Raw genomic sequence first — 23,979 nt, 5'->3', positions numbered from 1 at the left:
TGCTGGCTTATAAATGTTCACACGAAATAAGCTGCACTGAAAACGGCTTTTAATCTGACTGACAGGTATGACAGAGGTAATGCCTTGGGAGATGGCACCAGGTTTTGGAAAAAGGAGCCACACTGTGAAAAAGATGGAAAACCAGAACTATTTAACAAAACAAATCAATGAATATACCCTAAATTCTCCTAGAAGGAGGGGAAACATCTTAGCATTGTAATGTAAGGCAACCATCATTCCATAAGAATTCAGGCCAAGCCTGAAGTGGTGCATCGCAGCATGAATTGTATTATAAAGTTGCTTGATGCAACTGCACAGAATGACTGATCACAAACATGTCTCCAGCTGCTGTATCCAGGTTTGGTCTCTTGCTTCGTGAAAGAAATTTACCGCTATAAAAAAGCAACTATTTTATAAACTTATATTTACATGTGTGGTTTCACCAATATTCAAAACCATCTACTATAAAGTCAAAGAACTAGCTGGGATACTATCAGAACTATCTGGGAAAAAAACAAAACAGGCATCACCAAAACACAAAACCAAGAAGAAATGAAAGAGAATAGATCAAAAGAAGCGGTAGTTACTTTTGAGAACAGCCACATGACTAAAATTTTGTTTATGGCTGTCATTCTCAAAAAAATGCTATGTTGAAGATTCAATGCTAGAAGGCAAATAAGTAGAAGTATCAAGCACCATTTGAGTTTTGTTGAGTCCTACCATGACAAAACTTTTTATTAGAAATAAATGTGACTGATGTTGAGTAATGTGGCAGACTCTCCTTCCAGCAGCCAAACGGGACTTTTCTTGAGTCAAATGTAGTTTATAAGGCTTAAGTCGTTAAGCATGACTGAGTTGACCAATCATGCCACGCGCACACGAACTCATCACTAGTAAGCGATGTCAAAAAAATAACCACATAAAGAAAACCAAAAGCTTAAAATTTGGAACAGCACAGAGACTGAAAATCTTCAGTTTCTACATAAGCAATTTGTCAAAAGAAAAAATGCTAAACTTGTCAAGGAAATTCTTTTGCTGAAAATTACATGCTTAGTTATACCATCACATTGCCGGTCTTCCCCTGCCCCCTGCTCCTCCTCTTCCTCCTGAGCTTCTGTCTAGGAAATATTTCCAGAACTTGCTGGTTCAGTTAGCCCTTTCAGAGCCTCGGCATTCAGAGGCTCTAGCAACAAAGCCTATTATTATAAATACTTCAGCTATAAAATTTCTAAGGAAATTAGACCAAGTATCATCGTCTCCTGTTGATTCTTGCCTAGCAATTTTAAATCCACTAGTGTGAGAGAAGGCTCTGAGGTAAAAAAGCTAATTTTGTTATTTTATTAAAAGCAAAAGTTGAAAATCAGGAAAAAAATTCCAGAGCCTGGGAAGGGAAGTCAGGAAACATTAAGACAAGACAAGCACTACATCAATGACTGGAAAATCCAAGTCAAAGTACATCACAAGTTTTGTTTTGGTACAACAAGATGATAAACAGCATGCTTGGGTTGCACAGACTTTTTAAAACTCTTTTTTAAAAATCTTTCTCGTTCATCCTTGCACTTGAACACCAGCCCATTCCTGGGCTTACAGTCACGCAAATTCTCACTCGCACATAAAGTTACATTGGCTTCCAGATTACTTTTGAGCACAGACATCACCCTTGAACATTACCTTCTGGCCTTCAAACTTATCACGTAACAGGAAGTATTTAGATATTAGCTACTATCTAGAAATGAGCACAGTTTTGACGTGAGCAAGGTATTTCATCACCTCACAGAAGTACATACAATGCATCAGCGGTAGCAGAAGTGAAAGATGTTCTGTCACTCTCCTACACTCAGCACTGCTTTATAGAATAACACAGTATCAAACATAATATCCACAAACAAGCAAATCACAGACTAACTAATACAGAACATTAAAGCCAAAAGCAATTTTCCTGGCCCCCCTGGAGAACTGTATCCAATGCTATAGAAAATGGTGATAAAATCTTGCAAAGTCCTCTGTGGAGCCCAGCTGCAAAGCAGCAGTGATGTGAAATTTACTTGGAGTTCAAACTCAGCCCTCTACATTGTTCTGAGAGCTCACCATTAAAAGAAGAATAAACATAGTGACAAAAAATCCAAGAGGATGAACACCTGAGACCCTAGCGTAAAGATCTGCAAGGATTCTCATAAATATCTAGAAGACATCCTCACTGATGGATTCCCCAAAATCCTTCATTACCCACAAAACATATTTTTTACAAACTGCTTATTTCTGTCTGGATACAAAGAAGCCAAACCAAGCATTTAACATATATCTTGTAAAATGCAACATTTAAAACCAAAGAAAACAACCAAGATCAGAGCTGATCAGCAAAATTGTATCTTCCTTCACATAGTTTCTTTTTATTCTTAAAAATTGCTGATGAGCCAGCAAATGAGACTCTTTCAATACTATTAGATACCGTGAATTTGGGTGCACAAAGATAAAGTAAACTGTGTAGGTTCAAAGCATGTCCATGTTACAGGCAGGTTGCTGTAGGATTTGTGTGTCGGTAAGGGATTAGGGTGTTTGCTGTTGATGCATATGCTGGCGCCCTAAGCTTTGAAGAATGCGGTATGTATTGGCAATATTTGTTGGCCTAAGTCCTTCGTACATGGGCCTTGCATGACCAAGAGTGACTTCTCCTGAAGAATACAGCAGAAAGTCAAGTGGGCTCTGCCAAAAAGCCCCCAGGAAGCAGGGTTTGTTGGCACATCCTTACCTTCAAGCAAGTAGCCAGCGGCGGCGCATCTTGAAGTTATTCAGCTCCAGGCAAAAATGATATAGGTCTCATCTACATCAGACCCTGAAAGCAAAATTACGGAGGATATGATGGGTAAATAGAAAAACGGAAGACAAGAGAAACACATACCAAGTAATATGTATAGACAGAACGGGAATTTCACTCTGTTACCAACAGCATTTACACATATAGGATTTGCACGTATAGGATGTCGTTTCTCCTCCTGGCATTCAGCGCTGGGTGGTGAAACAGCGTATGCTTTAGGCTACAGTGCTCCAGTCTTTTTCCAGCCAGTCAGGTACCAGCGGAGAGTCCCCCCCCTAAGCACCGCACAGCTCAGGCAACAGGGACATCAAATCGAGACGCCTGCCTGCACAAAGGTGCCCAAGGAGGCCTTTAGCTACTGAAATTCCTACTGCCCTCATATCTACTCCTCACAATCTCCTAGGCCACAGCAGAAAAGGATGTGGACAAAACCCAGACGGACTAGTCATGGACTGCCTCTTAGGCTTCGCTGTGTTAAGATCTTTCATTCTGGAGATAAAGTGAGATAACACTTGAGAAAAGGAAAACAAAACATGCAGCTAGGGAAAAAAAATAGCATAAGATACATCAAACAGCTAAAGAAAAAGTGACAACAAATAAGCTCTGCAGTCAAGGAAAGGGTAAATTTTTGGCCCTACTGAAGTCAGTGGGATGTTTGCCTGAAAGCTGTAGACAGCTTGTTTTAGCCAGGATTTTTAATTAGCGATTAAATGATTCAATGGCAAGTTGGCTGTTTTAAGAAGGAAAATATCACAGAATAGCTCCAGCACGCCTCTCCCTGCCCTGCCTACCCCTTGGGAGGTACAGATCATACACAGCTCTTTTATGGGGGACTTGAAAGGTATTTCATGGAACCTCAGTTGAAAACTGTAGTTTCCCAGGCCCTACCTCCTTCCCCAGTTTGGAGATGAGGATAGGAAACACCTGCTAATGACACCAGAGACAGAACAAACAGCAAAAATTATGTGTCAGCAGAAAGCATATGGGAAGCCTGGTCTTTCTAGTACAGACATAGTCTATCTGATAGTGGATATTATATATGAAGAAACAGGATGCTTCGTTCATTTAACTGACATGAATGGGTGGTGTGACATACCCACAAATAAATAGGGCATCTCACCACCTTAAGGCATGATTTGCTTTGTTGAAAGCCTCACAATCCAAATGATCTATTCACACTGCACGTTTCTGTTATTCTGCTTGATTTTCTGTTTGTCTCAGTCTCCTCCTGCTTTTCCCTCTCCAAAGTACATTGGTTTCTATGGAAACAAAACACGTCATCGGAACGGACAGAACTTGGTAACATCCCCAAGTACAGACAGAAAATGCAATTTAAATAAGTATTTTGCAGTTTCTAACACGAGACGAGGAAGGCGATGGGTGATTATCCTGCGCACGTGTGTGTACATGTGTTTGTGTGGGCGGCCGCCCATGCGCGCATACCCTCCCTCTCGCCACGTGATCTACACACATGCAACGCCGCCAGCTTCCCAGGACAGCACTCAGCAGAAGGCTCGGCAGAATCCATCCCATCCTATTCTGTTTTAATATAGCTGAAAATTGCTTTGACAGTTGAATAGCTTCTTTGTTTGTAACTCATTCTTAGCTGACTCTACTGCGTTATGCAGCTTTTTAAAAAGATTATTTTGTCAAGAACTGGACATATACGGTCTGAGCATGAACAATTCAGCACGATGAACTGCATTCACTTTATCTGACGTATAGGGCTGCAGTCCTGCTGCTTTTAATGTGTATGCTTTCCTCTGTGGGTTTCGTTTTCTTATCTGAAGTGTTTTTTAGATTTTCTTTGTGTCTTTGGGATTATTTTCTCTTCCTGGACAGATCAGAGGATTTTTGATATGTCAAATTACAATATCCTGCCCTAAATGTACTAAACAAAGTTTTTGGCTGCGCATAGCAGGAGATCATCACTATTCAGGTAGTTAATATCCTGCAAACACCCTATTCCTGCTTTAAATTGCCACAGTTGTGTATTGGAATTAGTATTTCAAAACAGTGGTGCCCCAGAAAGGCTCAGAAAACAGACTCAAATGTAGGGAACACCATATAGAACCTGCAGAGCTTCTTACCCAATCCCTTTATCTCCAGTTCTAAAAGCAGTCCTAAATAAGCACGTCTCCTGGTCTGTGTGACTTCCAGCGTAGCTGCACGTGAGCTACTGTCTTGTCTGTACAAATCCTTATTAAAAATATTAAAGCAAAACCAGCCTGCACAGCATTACTGGCACTATCAAGGCATTGTACCACACACTACATGAGATTTCCAGACTCTGCTGGCTATCATTTTTAATGGTGCCTGAGTTGACTGCACTGTTGGTTTCTTACCACACTTGCAGGTTCTACTTCTAGCCATAGCTTGCTTAAAAATTACATTATTTCAAATTCATTGTGTGCCCTGCCCAGAGGCACCACAGGCACTCAGGGCATGGTTTCTCCTGGATTTTTCTTCTCTCTGTCCCTCAATTTTGTAAGTAAACTTTAATTGCTATGGGTAGATTACACAGTCCAGTATAAAAATGACTAAGAACATTAACGGTCCTAACAGCAAAATTGCTATTGACTTCGTAGTAGGCATGACATTGATATTTTGTGGGCTGGAGACTGAGACCCTTACTTAGAGATATCACTGGAGGTTTTTCTTGTGTGCGACGAAGAACTGGGCCTTGAAACATCTTTCATTTCAACAGTCATTGCTCAGCCCACAAAATGGCAGAACTCCAGTTTACACGATGCCCTGCATTTCACACTTAGTGGCATTTTACCACTTCTGAAAATATAATACAAACCTCCCCTGAAAACAGAAGGGAAGTTTGTCAGACAGACAAATCCCTCCTTATCTCTTAGTCATAAGCATGATCCCCTTCAGATGATTTAAAGAGCTTCATACATACTTCCCTTTAAAAAAAGAAAAGACAAGAAAAAGACTTCTTTGCAAATGACTGTTTGAAAACAGAAGCTGCAGAAAGATTCTTCACAATCTTATTTGCTCCCACTCACACTCCTAATGTTCACATATTTCACAAGAGTTGGCACACTATGTGCTAAATTGTTGAATATATGTGTATTTTAAATCCACCATCTGTGTGGAAGTTCTTTGTACTAGAAACTAGTGTCTTGACTAATGAATTCCTTATCTTCCATCCGTCTGGCAAATGATGGACCACTTTCTATCACTCACAAAAAAAGTGCTGCTGACCATGCAATATCCAGATAAATGCTGAAAAGCCGCACAGGCAGTTTAGAAACAATTATCCTTGTTGTACTGGGAATTTTCTGTTTTAGCAAGAAGTCATGAGATCTTCAGAGAGTCAGTAAATTTCCACAGATAGTTTCTGTTCTTCACCCCCCCTTGTGGCAAACCTGGCTGAACCACCAAACATGTCTCAATTGGTCTGCAACCTGCTGTGCTGCAGGAGCCTTTGGAAAACCCCAGGCCAGCAGACACCAGCTGTATCACGCTATGGTTGGTGCCAGTAAAGGCAGCAGGGATTTGCACCATCACTGATGGTGTGTGTTGCTGAAAGAGGGTTGAAGTCAACTGGATTAAATACCCCAAAGCATTGTGGACGAAAGAAGCATGAGAGGGAGGATAGACAAAGTCTGCAGAGGAGATGTAAAATTCCTGAGACTGAAGGACCTTGAGACAGAGAAAAAATGAGAAGTAGACAGGGGAAGAAAGGCATGTCATCAACTTGCAGCACTCTCTTCCTAGAGCAAATAAAAATAGCTCTGCATAGACCAATTGTGCCTTGCCTTTTCCTTCAGAGAGCTCCATACTGTTAATATCCTAGATGGTAGATTTCCACATTCATAACTTATTTCAGTGCTGGCACCTAGAGACCTGAATTTAAGCCTCCAAAACCATCAAAAATCCCTGCTTCCAACTCTAGTCTTAGTTGTTCCCTCCTAGCATGCAAGTGTGATTTGCTTCTATAATGTAACAGTTAATAACAAGCCAAATATGTCCCACATAGAGAAGCATCCGTGAGTCACTGTCAGTCTACAATCACATAAGAAAACATGAGAGCTTATTAAAGGGCTTTCTTTCCAGAAAGCACCTTAAATTTTGGGCCCTGATGATGGGTCAGTACATAATTGCTTTTTGATTAGAGGCATGTAACTCAGATTAGATGCCTCAGTTTGGAGAAACATGAATGTTTTGAGCACATCATTCAAGAAATGACAAAATTCAGAGGAATGTTCTGCAATTTAAAGAGGCAGGTAATAATACAGCAGAATCAGGCAAATCCAACCATCAGTGAAATGATGAATTTCCATCCATTGGATGTATGGCCCTTTTATGTTTTCTCTCCTTGATTATGCCAGGGAATACATTAGCCAGCAGACTCCAGGCTCATGGCACTTCTGATACCCATTGGCTCTCAATGGTCAGAGGGTTGACTTGACTCAAGCTCCTTATGGACGTGAGAATACCTTTAACCAGAAAGAAGAGCTCATAATTCCTGGTTTCCAGAAAGATTACTAATAATGTAAGGGCTGATACTATTAACATATAGATACTTTCCTCGTTCAGAGTGCTTTCAGTCTTTCATGTTTCTTGGGAAAGTGGGCATGGTGGGGGCAGAACCTTAGGCCCAGCTGTCAGTGCCCACACATTGATAGAGGTAAAGGTGCTGGGCGTGAGCATAATTGGGATTAGCAGGTCAGACCACTATGAATCAAAGTATTTAAGACTGCATTTTGGCAGAGCTGAATAACTCAAGGAAGTCCAAGGCTATCGCAGATGGATCTTTACTGTCAATAGCAAATTTTTCATAAGAATTGACAAGCTTTCTATAGATCTCAGATAAAAAGTTTCCAAAAGAAAATTTGGAAATCCTAAACCAAAATGAACACCCCAAAGGAGCTCTGACATGGTTCCCTTTGCTAAGAAGGGTTAGGGGCAGGATCAAGAATTTCCTCATTCTCTCATGTCAGAGCCAGGCAGTGTGATTTTGTACAACCATAACAGCCAGGGCTCAGCCCTCATGGGACGTTTCGAGTTCTCCCTCAGCAGGACAAAAGTCCACCTGAAAAAGAAGCCATGGGGAAAGGAATCTTGACAGCCACTGCCCTAGCCTGAATGCTACAACGCTTTTCCAGTCCCACTCTGTAAACAGGAATTGCCTTTGGACCCTTAAAAAACACACACTATATCATTCTGGAATGGCGTTAATCTCTCTGTCATGAGGGTCAAAGCAAGCTTTCTATTATAAGCTCTGTGAAACACACCTTCTTTCCAGCCACTCACTCACAGGGAACAAAATCCCATCAGCTGAAATGGTCCGTGTGTAACAGGACGCCAGAGCAGGCACTTGAGGCAACGTGAGTGAGGCATTTTGGAGCTGTGAGACTGAACCCTCGGTGAGGCAATATTGGCTTGATGCCACAGTCAGGGAAGCAGAAGAGACAGCTTTCTCATTGCTTCCTTGTAAAGGACAATGACCTGTTCACAGACAGTATCAGCTGGAGAGGTCACTGCCTCACCTCCCACCCAATGTCCAGCAGGGCCTTGCCACAGTGTTCCAGAGCACAACTGCGCTCCTTGTCTGCTCCTGCCATGCTTTCATCTTTCCCAGCACCTTTTCAACAGTCCTTTTTTGTCCATTTTGATAGCACTTATGACAGCTAGAGCCCAGGCAAGTTTGGGCCTCGTAGTTACAAATGATGACATTACAAACTTGGAGTCCCATTGATGGGAGCAATCACTGATATGTCCCAAAGCACGAACACCAATACCCAGGGTGTGGTAAGCTGCGGGTTTGCTGAGGACCCTTTAACACATTTCCTATGTATTTTCCTAGGGATCCAGAGCATACATTGACTTTGCTGATAAGATTATCTGTAGCAGAGTGAAACATCAGTTTCATTTTTACTGTTTACAGAGCCTGTTACTGCAGTTGGTAAGTTAGGATTGAGTGAACAGGGTGACCCTCGTGTTTCCTTTCATCCACTATGAGTGTTGCTTCTAACAGTGTGTACTGCATGTCATACAATGGGGAATGGATGCTGTGCCATGGACCAGCCCTCCTGCATCCCTATCTTAGATGTCTTCACCTCCACACTGGAGATTTTCTACCCCTGTACATCATTCCCAGCCCCAACCCAGCCCCTAGAGATGAGGAAAGGCTGTGGTACAGTATGTGGATGCTGATTACATCTCCAAACAGGAGGAACACACAATTGGTGGGATCCGCCTGCTTTCTAGCCCCTTTGTGCTCAGGGGCAGAAACACAAATAAGCCTCAATGTCTTTTTCCTGCTTATATGAACTGAGATCCGTTTTTCAATAGCAGGCCCTAGCAGATAAGTATTCCCTTTTCTCAGTATTTATTTTTTGGGAGGGAAAGCCTTTCATTGCCTCCCATGACACTTCCCTATAACACTTGGGAGGTACAATGTGGTGTCAGGTAGAGCTGTGATTCAGGGATGCTCCTACACCCACTGGAAGCTAGTGTTGCCATGCCAACCTCATGTAGCCTGTGCACAGTCAGCTCAGGGCACAGCAGGCTGCTACTAGGTCTGTACTTTTGCAGATAAATTAGTCCTAGGATTCTCCAGTGGAGGATTTGGTTGAAGCTTCAACCGTAGGATGGGTGACAGTGTCCCAAGTGTGTTGTCAGCCCACCTGCCCATTGTCCTGCCTTGTGCTATCTCAGAGAAAATAAGAACCTAAACTTTACGAGTGAGTTTTGCTTCTAAATGAATTACATCACACCATCATTAGTAATAGCTCATGTTGTTTCAGAAGGACCACAGAAATAGAAGGGGCTAGGAATGGCAACAATCCTCCCAACAAGCCCAGGCACCCACTGGCAGCAGCCGCACCCACCCTTCACCTGCTCAGCATGTAACGTCATGTACCCGTGCATGAGACAGCAACCCAGAGCCCATCTAAACACACAAGACGTGAACAATTATCTTTCCTCTGCTTAGACCGAACAAAAGGGGTTATTTTAAAAACTATTCTTTCCGAAAAGCACTAATTGAGAAATCCAGCTCTGTGCAAAACCAACAGAGGTGGAGAGCCTTGCAGATAGCTCATAGGATGAAGGCTCAGGTTTGAACTTTATGGTCTTATTGCACTTGGAGAATTTCCTGGGTAATGCCCTGGGTATTTTCTAGGTTACTTCCTTATTGCTTTCTGGGTAAATTAGGTCAAAATGCTTGCCTTGTCTAAAACTCAGTTTCACAATACATAAAATGAAGTCAACAGGACAAGTCATCCCCTGCTTTTTCTTCATAGAGTTATATCTTATGGAAAGGCCATACTATGCCCCTCACCTTCATTAGAGCTAGGAAGGCCTTTGAAATCCCCAAGTTCACAAGAGATGAGAAGTGTGGCATGTTGCTACAAGCAGCTCAAAAGAAGGATGTGCGAATTATGGACAACTAGACAGATTAAAAAAAGACGTGCTCTAGATCAAGTAGCTTTTTTTACCCAAATGGCTGAATTTTTTACTCAAGTGGCTGAAAAGAGGGTGTATCACCTATAATTGCTCTTTTTTTTTGATCAGCCCACCACATAAAGGCCAGGAATACCTTTATAAATCACAATATCTAAAATCCCAAGAAGTGGTAACAAATTGATTCTACCACCCCCTGTGCTGCATCCCAGATTTGGCTCTTCCCTCTTGAGGTACTGCAGGACATCCCAGCCTTGTTGACTGCCAGTCTACACACACAGTTTGTTCACCTGTGCTGACCTTCTCAACTAAAAGCTGAGCATTTAAAACCACTGTAACATTTGGGGCTGCACAGCACATATAGCGGGGTGTGATAAAGGGAAAGAGATTGTGAATGGGTGGCGCAGACAGATATAAAGGTTGTCAGGTGTCTTTAAGTCTGAATTGACACACATAGCTATCGGGTTTCCCTTCGCAAAGAGAGCTAGTCTAGAGCACCATAGACAGGAAGCATGAAGGTTTTTTTGAAGACTGTAGGCATTTTTTAAAATAAGGTATCTGCCAAAACCAATGTTTTTAACAATTGCTAACATGCAGGGTAAAAGACCAGCTAACAGCACCCAAGACACTAGGCTGTTCTTCAGAGAGTTTCCATATTTCTGTCTGCATTAAATATGGCAATAAACCTGGACCAATTTCAGTGTGTGCTACACTGCATCGGGTCTCTCACAGTATCTATAGCTTCCCACTCTTTCTCATTTAAGATGGTCCAACAACTTGGACAGATTTTTTTACTGGAGTGGCTCCTTACTCCATTAGTGTTTCAGAATTTGGGGATAATTTTGTCATCAGGTCTTTAAAACAATGTCTTTTAAGGGGCAGAGGTAACCAAATTAAGAATTGTAACTTAGCAAGACCACTTAAGGGAGACAGAGGAGTAAAAGCTGTTGTCATAGCAGTATTGCCGTGACTGTTGTTCACTACAGCATCCTTTGGCTGCCTTGACCCCAAGTGTCCCTTGCCTGGCTCCCCTCTTCAGTTATCCCACCTATGAGTTTGGGATCTTCTGTTTCATGGGCCTGTGTGGGCTGTCTCCGTTTTATGGTATCTTCACAACTCATTACTATGACTTACATAGCCCAGCTTAGCACACAGGTTCAATAGTGCAAGTCCTTTGAAACGCATTCCTCAAGTCCATTTTTCATCACATTATCAGATGGGTACTGAAAAAAGGCCAAGTGGAAAATCCCAGTATGAAATGAACTCCTGCAGCTGTCATTCACAGAATGGCTATGTACAGAAAAGATGTGGTGAGAAACCTCACTGCATAACTGGACTGCGTGAATTGTTTGTATTTAGTCTAGTTTGAATGATTTTTGGTATCTCAGGGTCAAAGTCTCACTTTTCATAGGTAAACATTTGAGAGGCACTTATGTATTAATGACATATCACTAGTCAGAATCAGAACTAGTCCTGCTTAGACAGCTACCTTGGACAGAACATTAACTAGATGATCTTTAAGGTCCCTTCCAACCCTAAAACTCAACCAACAACTCAGACGTGACCTGGCACCAGGCCTTAAAATGAGGACCATTTGCTACAGTGCCTAACTATAGCAATTACACAGCTTAGACCGGGGATTCAGGACAACAAAGCTTCTTGAAGGTATTATAGGAAGGTCTCTCACTGCCTGTTGAGAAAAGAAAACCCAACATAAAATCCAGCTAGTTTTTGACAGTTTTAAAGCTTCTTTGGTTGCAACAGTAGAATAAAAGAGTCATGGTGATAGTCATAGGTTATCTAATGATAATGACCTTCGGCCACAGCAGGTCCTTTAACGCACATGTATGCCTTGTGCTGCACTGAACTGAGCCTACAAATGCATCCAGGAGCATGTATGGTCCCCAGAGGGGTTTTGCAAACTGCTCATATGAACAGCTGCTTTAAATTACACTTAGCTTGAGTGGTCAGCAGCTCATCAACTGACCTCCGGCCCCGATTCTTAATGACTAGAAGCACCTAACATAAAGAAAACCCTTAGAGAAGGCCCAGGGAAAGCAATAACTGTGCTAGTGCCTTGGAGAAGGGTGCTCCACTTCAAGGATACTCTGACATTTCTGACCTGTTACAAGGAGCGGCAGAAAAATTCCAGGAATTTAATATGGAGTGTTTAATTGAGACATAGATGAAAAGAAATCAGTAGAATTTAAAATCAATTTCTCTCTTGCAGCTAAAACATGTCAGTTTGGAAGACTTAGTAAATAGTCTTAGCCACCAATGTGTCTTTATTTTGATTGTACAAGAGGTAAATCATCCTCATAAACACAGTACAAAACCACAGTGGCCTGGTGTGTTTATGATGAATTCTTCACTTGCAGTGCAAATGTAAACGCAAGAGTCCCATTGCCATATCCTGCTTCACACTTAAATACCATTTGTCTAATTTATTTCTGTCATTTGAACTTAAGGGCACAGAGGAATACTTTGAATTTTACACACGATAAATATTTCTTTCTGAGAGCGAACCTGTAAAACTGCAGCCCATTTAATGATACACTGAACATCTTTCGCATCCAAAACACCTCGCTTCTACAATACCCGCATATGAAACGTACCAGTTTATCCATTTTTAAAACATGGTTAAACTGAGACCTGAAAGAAAGCGGCTTATCGAGATTAAAATGCATGTTAGGTACTGAGCTGGAGAGAGAAATCCTGATTCAGATTCTATTTGTCTGCTTTACTCTTTTGATGGTATTCCTTTCCTTGTGTGGATTTCGGAACAGATTATCTGGATGTCACATTCAAATCCAAATGAAAGGTGGTAAATGGGAGACAACTGTTCTACCTAGGATGGTTTGAAGACTCCCAGAAGAATTTCTTCAAATTCAAATGTGTGAATTATTACCTAATTTAGGTAATAATTTCACTAACAGACAAAATTCAAGCCTCCTGTATTGTAAATAGCCCTCCTTTTTAATTTACCATATAATCTGCTACCTGGTATTTGTGTCTTCATCTATATTCACCACTTTATTGAAGAGAAACCATCATAGTATTCCTTTTTATAGCTGTAAAGATGAACTCAGAACACTGGCCAGGCACCGAACATTTGGAAACTTGGAGTTTGGTTCGTACTCATCACAGGTGTTGAACTCCGGTAGTCTTTCTGTATCCCACATCGCTGAAGATTAAATGAATGGGTTGCAATTAATACAGGAGGGTTACAACTAATACAAGTTATTTCCATTCAGGTGTTTTTATTCAGTGTCTGGAAGAAGACACAAATACTTGAATCAAGTCCGTCTAGATAAATTTCTTAGTTTTTCCTGTTAGTGTGAACACAGAGGACTGGCAATATCTGAGCACTCTGGTTTGTGCTTCCAGATATATTTCCAGGGTAACAGATTGTTACTACTACTAGCTGAAAGAATTGCAGTGGACGTGACTGATGCACGCAAGAAGAATCAGAATAAAGACAGACTACAGACGCAGCACTTTCTCCCTCTGACCTACTAACCAGAGCAATATCCTGCAGAGAGAAATCTAGATCTCATTGAATGGGAGAAAGTTGACTGGGAAAGGCAGCAGCATCCCTTTGATGGCAGAGCCAAGGAAGAAAACTAAACTCTTCCATTGCAACGTTTCCACTGAACCCAAAACAAAACAAGTATTCACTTTGGTTACGCTTGAGGCTGGCTTTTTAAATACTTATCTCTGACTCCTAATCTTTCCCTAGTTTTGGACGCTGCATACTGCACCCTCGTGCCTTCATTCCTCTCCTGTAGCCATGCAGCCTGGCTTGGGGAAATCTCTATGCTTTGACTCATGCTGCTCTGCAATTCCTAATGGTCTCATATGCTTGCCTAAGCTGCCTTATAGGGCAATAAGCTATTTGCAACTTTAATATGATAAGGAGCAAGAAAAAAAGATATATTTCTGTTGGTTTATTTACACAAAGAACAATGTAACTGGCTCTCCCTGTCTCAGTCTTGTGCTATTAATAAAGTCCATGTGAGGAATATACAAATTTATACCACGTGTGGAACCTGTCAACGTAACTACTCTCTAACAGGAATACTTTCCATGCCATGTATCTCCATATAGCCCATCTTTCTGGGACATGTGACCCAGAAATGTGTCATCAGGACACATGCAGTCGCTGGACTGACGAAAGGAATTCAAAGGAAACAAATAACAATGCTGCTTCTTCCAAATTGTGCTCAACTCATTGCTATTGCTCTCTGAAAAAGTTAGCGAGGCATGAAAAAAATGTCGTTGTCCCAAACTTGGCCCTGGTTTTACCTTTCATGCAACAGGCCTCTATGCAATGCTGTATTTTTCAAGAGATTATTAAGAAAAAGGAACTAAAAATCCACATAAGTCAGTTTTTAAAAGCAAATAATCACTCCCATGCAATGCCTGAGAGGCAAACTTGTACCTAAAGACTTGCAACTGGGATCACTGACATTTTTTGTTGTCCAATCAAAATGTTAAAAATAAACAGAGCCCACAAGGAGAAAAATACACTGCATTTTAACATTCTTTCACAATTCATAACCAAAGCTGCGGTCAGCAACATGGAGTGAGAAAAATATTTGGTTATAAGTCATGATTTTAATCAGAGCATCTCACTGGTGTCTCATGGAAATCTTCCAAATTAAATGGATGTCCAAATTGGAGACATTCAGACTCAAGATGAAGCTTCACAAATAAGCTCTTTTGTCTAGAATAAATAGGACCAAAACAGTCTAGTACTCAGGAAGATAACTGATACAACATTGTTCCCTTGGGCGTCTTTGTTAGTGATTAACCCAGGGTGTTTTAAAATGCCTAAAACAATGAAACCAGTGGACAAGATATTCTAGTTCTCTGAGTATGAACTGTCCTCCTAATCTCTGCTTACCAGGTCTGCCCACAGCCACATCCTCCTAAAGCTTCACGCCTTCCTTCCAGCCTCCAGCTGGTGACTCAGTCTAATCAGTGCAGCCATCAGGATATTCATCTACCAAACCAGAGCAACCCTCAATCTTGCTGCCATGACCATCCCTGACTTTTGTTTTCTACTTTCACTTATTGCACCAAATCTAAAGTTAGCCTGTCAGCATTTTGGGTCAAAGCTCCCCTCGTGCCTGGCACCAAATCGCCTCTGCTTCGCAGTCTCTGCACACCTCACGTAGGTGTAAGCATCCTAGCAGCCCAAAGCAGTGAAGGAAAGAAAGGACCACAGTCATCAGGCCTGATTAGGTTTGAAATAAAGGGTAATGCTTCCACTGATCAGGCAGACAGAGTGACCCAGAAGGTAATGCAGACTGCCTCTTGAAGGGTCTGCATCTTTTTTATGTGAGGGATTTCATCTGGCAGATTAAAGTCCTTAAGTCAACAAACCATTTCCATGAGAACCATGAAACTCCTCCAGCAACTTTTTGTAAAGTTATCTGTCATGAAATGCACACAACATCAAGGACTCTGGAGATGCAGAGGTCACCAGAGGGTATTTTATCATTCTCTCTATATTTTCCTCAGAAAGAATAAAGGAGATGGAAGAGAAAAAATTATACTACATTGCAGCAGAGGGATGTTTCTACTTGTAGGAAGATAGGCCTTTCCCAACAAAGTCAAATATTATTCAAAAGATGACTATGAGCTACATTGCCATGCACTCTACAAAGTTAGTACTGTCTCTCCACCTCCTCGTCAAAGTTATCCACATATTTTACATAATAGACTACACTATATATTTCATTATATAGCACAGTTAATCTTAAAAGCACCTGCAAGTCCAGCTATTAATTAGAATAAGAAAGAACATCAATGTGACTGGCAGGACTGTCAGATTGACAATGGATTGACAATGGATACTTTAACAAAGAAAACAGTCAAATCGCATTTTAGGCATAGTGTTCAATTATCCGTGGATGGATTATCTGGGTCATGGGCTGACTCGCTCCATCTTCCTGCTACAGCCTCACCTGCATCACCACCGGCACACAAACTCACACCTGCTGGCAGTTTCTTGGTGCCTAAGATTGTTTATCCTTGTGCTCCGCAGAGATGCACTTACCACACTTTCAAAGATGAACACACCGAATGGTCACTGTCTCACTGGCACGTGTTTTGTATTAACAGTGGGTAACAAACTCACCCCATCACCCTGCCCTTCTTCGTTATCTGGATAACTGGCTGCAGACTTTCCCTGAAGGAGTGGTTTTGGTAGTCATCATAGGGGTGTATTATGAAAGAAGGGGCTCAATCATATCAATATCTTAATTATAAGAACATATAGGCTGCGCAACACAAAGCTGCTACCTTCCAGACCTCTGTATTCCACATCTCATTCTGCATCCGGTAGTCAACATTGACACTTCCACACAGACCAGACTCCCTCCTCCAAAGAGTTTGCCCAAGGTATGTCTGGGTGAAATCTATACTTCAGACATGGATTTTGGTGAAGTTTAGTGATGCAGGAACATGCCAAAGCAGTAGCCTGCAGAAAAGCAGGGTTTGGGCAGCAGTGACCTCCGGTTCTTCTTGCAAATATCTTGTTGCAAAAGGTGCTCTATTATTATTTGTGTTGAGAAGTGACAGAAGGGGCTCCAGGATGCTAAGGCATTTTGGGGACTATAGCAGCAGGAACTCCTTGATTGGTGGGGTGGAGCTGGGAGCCTCAAGCAAAAAAAAGCCTGGCTGGTCCTTATCCAGACCACAAGGATTTCAAAACATATGGTACCCATGGTCTCGATCTACCCACTTGCAACACATTAGTTTCTCCTTATGCCATCTACTCCCTTCCAAAAATCCCACAATTGCTTTTATTGTGACTTAGCTCTGCTCTGCTCTCTGAGGGGAAAGCACACAGCACTTTTTATAATGATTCTGTTCAGTTTTCAATCTCCCCTTTAACCACAGCCCAGGGAGTCAGCAAAGAGATAAACCACACTGAGCTGCACAGACCTTCACACTGCATTCAGAGGTATCCAGAGAGAGAGAATACACTCACACCCCCCCCCCCAGGATGCAGCATCTGACTCAGAGCTACCTAGGAAGAGTCAGATGAGGCACCAGGAACATCTCAGAACCAGGAAATTAACTTTTTTTCATTGGAGCTGAACAAGGATCTCAGCCCACACAGGCAAGATTAACAGCAGCAGCATGTTTCTTGAATTATTTATCCAACAACAAAAAAAATAATCACATTATTTCAGAACATCTCTTCTTAGCTATACTATCCTCCATTGAGAGATGGAAGAGGCAAGGCTTGTAGCAATTAGGGAATAACAGGAGGTGAAGAGTCGGTAAAAAATGCACATCTAAGAGTTAATAGCTAAGGGTAGACCCTTCCTTTCCTAGATTCTATTCCTCCGATTCTAATAAAGTTGTTCCCTCTGTTACACTGTTTTTCTAACCCAATATTTTCATATTTCCTTCGCTATCGATAGTCAGGTACACGTGGGGTTGTACTTTTCTTTCTGGTGGGTACAGTCACTGTGATCTTCCAGAGAAAAGTCTCCCCTGTATCAGCTACCACACATTCAGTTCAGGACTGCAACTTCTCTGAAATCGCTAATGATATAAATTCTTGGAACAAAGAGGGAAGGAGCTTTATGCCATACATATGGGAGTATGGCTACGCAGAGATAATACATTTCAGCTTCAGGAGACTTGTAATGGCAGTTTTTTTCATTACTTTAATCATTTAAATGTCTATATATGGGGTGTTATTGGAAATCATGTGACTTCCTGAGGTTCAGTTTCCCCTGCTTGTAAACACGTGCAAGAATTTCACTTTCTGATTGCTGGAAAATAAGAGAGGTACTTCTCAGTAAAGTTTGCTCTACAAAAAATTATGTTAGTGAAAATAATTCTCTTATGCTAATCTTCTAAAACAGCAAAATTTAGCCATTTAGCTTCCTTTAAAAAGCTTGGATTCACTGGCACAAAGGTATGAAATTTCATAACCTTCATTAGTTCTGATGACATTGTCATCATCAACAAAAAAAAATACATAAATTAAATTATAATAATTAACTGCATTCAGCTGCATTTTCTCTGAGAATTTCCACATGCTCAGAGAGTGAAAGAACAGATTCATTCTTTGAGAAGAATACAGTATAAATCCTGCAATTATTTGTGCTGAGAGTGGTATCCATGATTCATTTATTATATGAGAGTTACAGGGCTCGTACTTTTTCAGTAAAGCGCCATTAATATTGCAGCTGGCTGCGCTACAGACATTCCGCAAGATCTTGAGAAATCACGTTTCAGATCGGGTGGAAATACTTTAAATGTACTTCTGTTCAACATATTTTAGCATTTCTTAGTTGAACACATTGTCTTGTCAAATGAAACCATCTCAGCAACTCCAGCAGGACCAAAAAAGAAAGCCTTAGCTGCAGCTGGAATTCAGAAATACGTATTACGCAGCACCAAGAAATATTGAGCGTTGTTAGAGGATTCTTTGAAGGAACCCAGGACTGGAAGCGACTCCCTCATTATTTATCAATCCCTTATTATTAAAGACCATGTTCCAGAATAACTCTCAGAACTAGTGAACAAACTGTTAATTAGTAACCACTACCACATAAAATTAGAAACAAGGGAATAACAATGCAACAGAAACCATGACACACATTAGATCCCACCCAGATCATTTCACAGATGGTCTCTATGTTGAGAATACATGCCTGGATCTGCCATGAGTCTGCCCAGTTCCATCACTGGACCCGCTTCCAGCAAAATCTATATGTAGCAGTATGTGTTTGTATAAATTAAAGACAGCAATTTACAGGAAAGAGCAAAGAAGAAGGGAGATGAGGAAAGCAACAAACGAGATGACGCAAATTGCATCAAGCTTGAAAGAACTTGTCAAGGCCTTATCCTGCTATAAATCAGTCTCTGTAGTTAGCTGAGCTGCTCCACCTTCCTGATAAACTAAAATGAATCCCGTTTGATTTCTGTGCCATTCGTATCCAGACTTAATGTGTATCTGTCTGTCTCTAGGATATACATTAGGAAACTAATGGAAAGCATCTGATAGCATCAGTCAGATAAGATTGCCGATGTTCCCTCTACAGCCCAAAATATATAAAAACCTCAAAACAATATTTCAGGCTGAGATGACTCAGAAATCAGCATCAACTTGCCAACTTCTAGAAGGCCCTAGGATGTTTGCTTCAAATAGTAGCTTGGTAACAAACTTGTATGTCACATTCACATACACAAATCCATACATAATGAGATTAAGGGTCACAGCTCCTTAGGAGAAGCCCTATAAATACTGAAATAAAAAAAAAAGTCTGCTGTCTACAAACAGACTACTTATAATCCAAAGGCACTCCATTAAGCGAATTGATCTGTTTCTACAGCTCTGTTCTATAACAGCCTGTAGCAAGGAGGAGCCCTTAGTTATTTTTTATTTTTTCAAGTTCTTTTTTTCTAACTGGCATTTTTATCACAGATGGCTTTGTACTGGGAGCATTTTGTTTTGGGTAAAGGAAATATTCTGAAGAATTATAGATTTTTGGCAGGCTGAAAATGTGTGTGCTCATCCAGGAAAAGCTGCCTTTGGTATTTAGGAGCTCCAGTAGGGGGACAGGAATGAGCCCTCACATTATGTATTGACAACTGACATGAGACTCCAACAACAGTTTATTTTAAGGGTGCCATCACAGAGATGAGCTCTCCAATCAGTAGTAACAGGATGAATTAAGACTAGGAATAGTTACACTACATGTGAGAATAAAAAATTCCTGCAAAGAGTATGCCTTATACCTTGGGATGTTTACAGATAGTACTAAGGGAAAAAAACAAACAAATCTACTAATGGAAGTACATTGGAGACCAAAGATACCTAAAGAGATTGACCAAGTCAGGTACAGAGCTAGCTTATTACTGTACTAAAGACAACAATCACAGCACAAGATGGCCACGAATATCCTATAACATGCCCCTAGACCCTTTATCTTGCATCATCAGTAGTCACATGTGAAAAGTATGACAATTTCAAGAATCGTTATGATATCTGCTTTTTTCCTTCCCCCCCATGGGTTATTTTGCAGACCGGGAAAAGGTATCTGGAGAATGTTTGGGAAACAAGTCACATACTTGGATGTGAAAAAATGGCCTGCCTGCAATAGCATGTCCCGAGTTCAGCATTAAACAGAAGTTATCCATTTCATAAAAGGAAACAGCACACTTTGAAAGTTAAAAGAAACTTCCACATGACTGGAGCAGAAACTTCATCCTTGCTTTCTGTGCATTTGACATGAAATACAGAAATCTCTGACTTCGAGTTCAGCAATGGATTCCAAATAGCCTTAAGGGCAGCTTCAAGACTAAAGATAATTAAAACAAGTAAACTTCAACTATCTGAAACAAACTAAAGGCCTGGTTTAAACCCCGACAGGAAACTTGTGTAGACTGGTCCACACTGGATCGCTACAACTGGAGATACAGGCTGGATCTGCACCAAACTGATCATGTCTGAAGCACGTCTGTGCTGAATCTGTATGGCTTGCACTTAAGACTCTTATGTGTGTATCTTACACATAAGTCTTAACTGACTCTTACTTATAAATTTTCAGTCTGCAGAATTAGGTGCAGAATTCTGCAGAACCATCCTGCAGAATTAGGTGCCTTCAAGAGCAAAGCTCCCAAGGCCTTTGAAACAGAGGCTTGAAGATTAGGCATCATTTGCTTGACCAGTTAGCTGCTATTTGAAGTTGTCTCAGCTTGGCATAAATTCATTCAGCCATAAAAAGGTTCACAAAGTCTCTATCTTGCTAGAATCAAACAGCAACAGAGAGTTTCCTTGCTCAGAAGTCCCTGAGAAGGCCTGCTCATCCAGTGGGTCAAAGACTCAAGAAATCCTGCCTCTCCTTGCCCTCAGGGGCTTTCTCGAAACACCATCTCCTGACTTCCTCTCACTCTGGCATCTGTGGCTCTGGGTCAATATTTTAGTTCCTCTAATAGTAATCGGGTCAAGCAGGCAACTAGGTTCTGCCTTGACCTGTGGCCACCACTGGCTCACAGCACCTTGCTCAGCATTGGAGCAGGACCGGTCCTTCCATCTTTGAGCCTGAAAGACAGCACCTAGGAAACCCCCTGGCTACAGCTGGCTGCAAAAATCTCCCTGTCTGGAAATACCTCTCAACGTAACACTATTAAATAAATACCACACAATAGTATTGACTTACCTCCGCGTTGTACCTAGCACGTAGCCACAGTTAGGTATCGCACCACATAGACCTAATGTTTGTTTTTCATTGATGGTCTGTGTTGGATTATCAGTCTCCAGGCCTAATTCCCACCCCAACTTGAACTTGTGCTATTGCTATACTCCCTCCTAACTGCCCAAAACCTATTGCTTGTCTCCTCCATGCCCTGAGATTGTTCAAGATACCCATTTTATGGTGCTGACGTTCCTCTTGTACTAATGGTGTTATAAAAGCCCACCTGACTTACCAGCAGTCTGTTTATTTTCTTTGATTCCCAGAGGAGAGTTCAGCAGATTCCACAAACCTCAGAGGCTTGGCTACAAGACTTGCACTGCAGAGACCCCGACATAGGAGATAAGATAGCAATCTGATACTCACCAAGTGGCTCTCTAGGGCTTTCCAAGAAATAGGGCTCCTATCAGTAAATGAGGCACTGTGAGTCCCTGGGTTGGACTGAATATTTACACCACTAACTGCTTATAACTGCTGATGTGAAAAATGGGCAATATTCAACATTTAGACCTTCACCAAGCATTCTTAAAACTTAAGTTGATTTTAATAATGACAAGATAAAAAATTAGTAACCTAAGCTACGCTTATTTTCTGGTCTACTTGTATTTTCCAATTTTTTTCATAGTACAAGTGTTACAAAGTAAGCCATTGAAGTTCCAAATGACAGTGGTTTACTCAACACAAATTCAGGGCCTAGCTTTGCTAAGTTTTGAAACACAAGGACAGTAAAGGAGGGCACTTGAAGACTTGCTTAAAGACAACTGCCTTACTTCTGCATTTATGTTAGCTGTACCTTATCTTTGCCACACATTAATTCCATCAAAGACTCAGGTTAGCTCCCACACTAGGGTAATACAGCACAGCACCAAGGACTTCTCATAGAGGAGTAGAGCAAGCACACCCGTTGAACATCTTAGGAAAGGGATCTGACCTTCCAAGTTAGACTCTAAAGCTTCACTACAACCTTAAAAAGCCTCCATGTCTTCCCATTGACACTGTTGAATCTTATTTTTGCTTGGTAGATCCTATTTCCCACAGACATGCCTCTCCTCCCCTTCTCCCACATCCTTCCCTCCGGATCTTTCTTTGATCCCATCTCCCTAATCATCTTGGGCTCATTTCCAAAGATCTACTTTTAAAAATTCAGCAGCGTGCTATAAACAAGCAAGGCTTGTCAGCTTTAAAACTTACTCAAGTTACCGTTTGCAAGGCAGGAGAGGGGAAAAAGGATAGTCCAAGGGGACCTCCTTGACGTGACCATTCATCTGTCTACATCAGCAGTTCCCAATGTTTTTGGCTCACAACCTCATTTCCGAGCTCGTGACCTCTCCCATCAGCCCTCAACAGGGTTGCAACCCTAACTTTGGAAACTTCTCATCTAGATCAGTCAAAACTGACTCCTCAAGCATAACCTTTCCATTCCTGCCATGCTTGTTTATGCTCCTGAGTGGCATGATTACTCAAAGTTCAGGTTGAAACTTGTCTTTTTGCTTGTTTGTAAGTCTAGAAAGAATTTCTGTGTGTCACTCAGCCAGCAGATAGTGAACTCTGTAACTTTTGACTGTTCTGGTTAGAGATAATTATATCCCAACTGACCTGATTTGGCATTAAGCACTTGGCAGCAAAGTTCAGCTGTGCCTGGATGAAGCAGAGATTTTGCTTCTCTGCAGTCTGGAAACATCATTGTTCACTCTACTTGATGTCATGATTGTTCAGATCATAACCATTCCCAAATAACTCCTTAAACAGTAATACAGTTTCATCTGCCACACCATGCATCCTCGCGGCCTCTCACACACACGCAATTAGAAGAACTCTGATAGCTACTGTTCTGCACATCAGTTTGTCTTTCTCTTTACTGTCACTGTGAATGTGCAGTTAGTGAAAATTTTAATATAGTATCATGGAATGGTTTGTGTTGGAAGGGACTTCCAGCACCTAGTTTCAACCCCCCTGCCATGGGCAGGGACACCTCTCACCAGGATCAGGCTGCCCAAGGCTCCATCCAACCTGGCCTTGACATCTCCAGGGATGGGGCAGCCACAAGTATTCAGATATATAACAACAAACACTCAGATTTATGTCTCACTGGTAAAGGTGGTGGGGAACAACAGCAAAGTGATTCGAACAGATCTCAAAAATGCTACTAAAAAACGCTAAACTTTCAGAACATTTGCAGTTTGGACGTGCTACAGCTAGCCCTGCTTTGAAATTTCCCTGGAATTAAAATCATTGGGAATTTTTCACCTACCTGTTTCTCTCATTTTTATATCATATCCCTGCTCAGTCTGTATGTGTCTGGAGAGATGCTTCTGCTCCTGCATTACAGACTCGTTCCATCAGTTTTGCTGCCCACAGAATCTCTCTCACCTGGTACTCCCACTCGAAGCCTAAAGCAGTTAATTGACTTTCTATTTGACCTCAGTGAATTTCAATGTTACTGTTTTTCAATTTGAACAGCCAAGAGATATCTGCCTAAACACACCAGGCTGGAATCTGGGGAATGTAAAG

General features: G+C 41.4%; 1 protein-coding gene across 8 annotated transcripts in view; it reads right to left on the bottom strand.

The window, feature by feature from the left end:
- SLC6A6 (solute carrier family 6 member 6) overlaps nucleotides 1-21,825 on the bottom strand; it is a 119,503-nt gene extending 97,678 nt beyond the window's left edge. For 5 of the 8 annotated variants that reach the window (XM_054076756.1, XM_054076755.1, XM_054076759.1 and 2 more), the window contains exons 1-2: nucleotides 21,704-21,825; nucleotides 2,750-2,833 (exon numbers count right to left, since the gene is read on the bottom strand). The gene's annotated coding sequence lies outside the window, so the exon portion shown is untranslated. Of the gene's footprint in view, nucleotides 1-2,749; nucleotides 2,834-21,435; nucleotides 21,566-21,703 lie in introns of those variants that run through there. The other 3 variants (XM_054076757.1, XM_054076763.1, XM_054076766.1) reach the window with 1 other exon arrangement.
- Nucleotides 21,826-23,979: the final 2,154 nt, after the last annotated feature.

This window comes from Cuculus canorus, chromosome 11, assembly GCF_017976375.1.
Source record: "Cuculus canorus isolate bCucCan1 chromosome 11, bCucCan1.pri, whole genome shotgun sequence".
NCBI classification, from domain to species: Eukaryota; Metazoa; Chordata; class Aves; order Cuculiformes; family Cuculidae; genus Cuculus; species Cuculus canorus.
The sequence above is the reverse complement of the archived record's forward strand: the minus strand, read 5'-3'. Positions and strand labels throughout refer to the sequence as shown.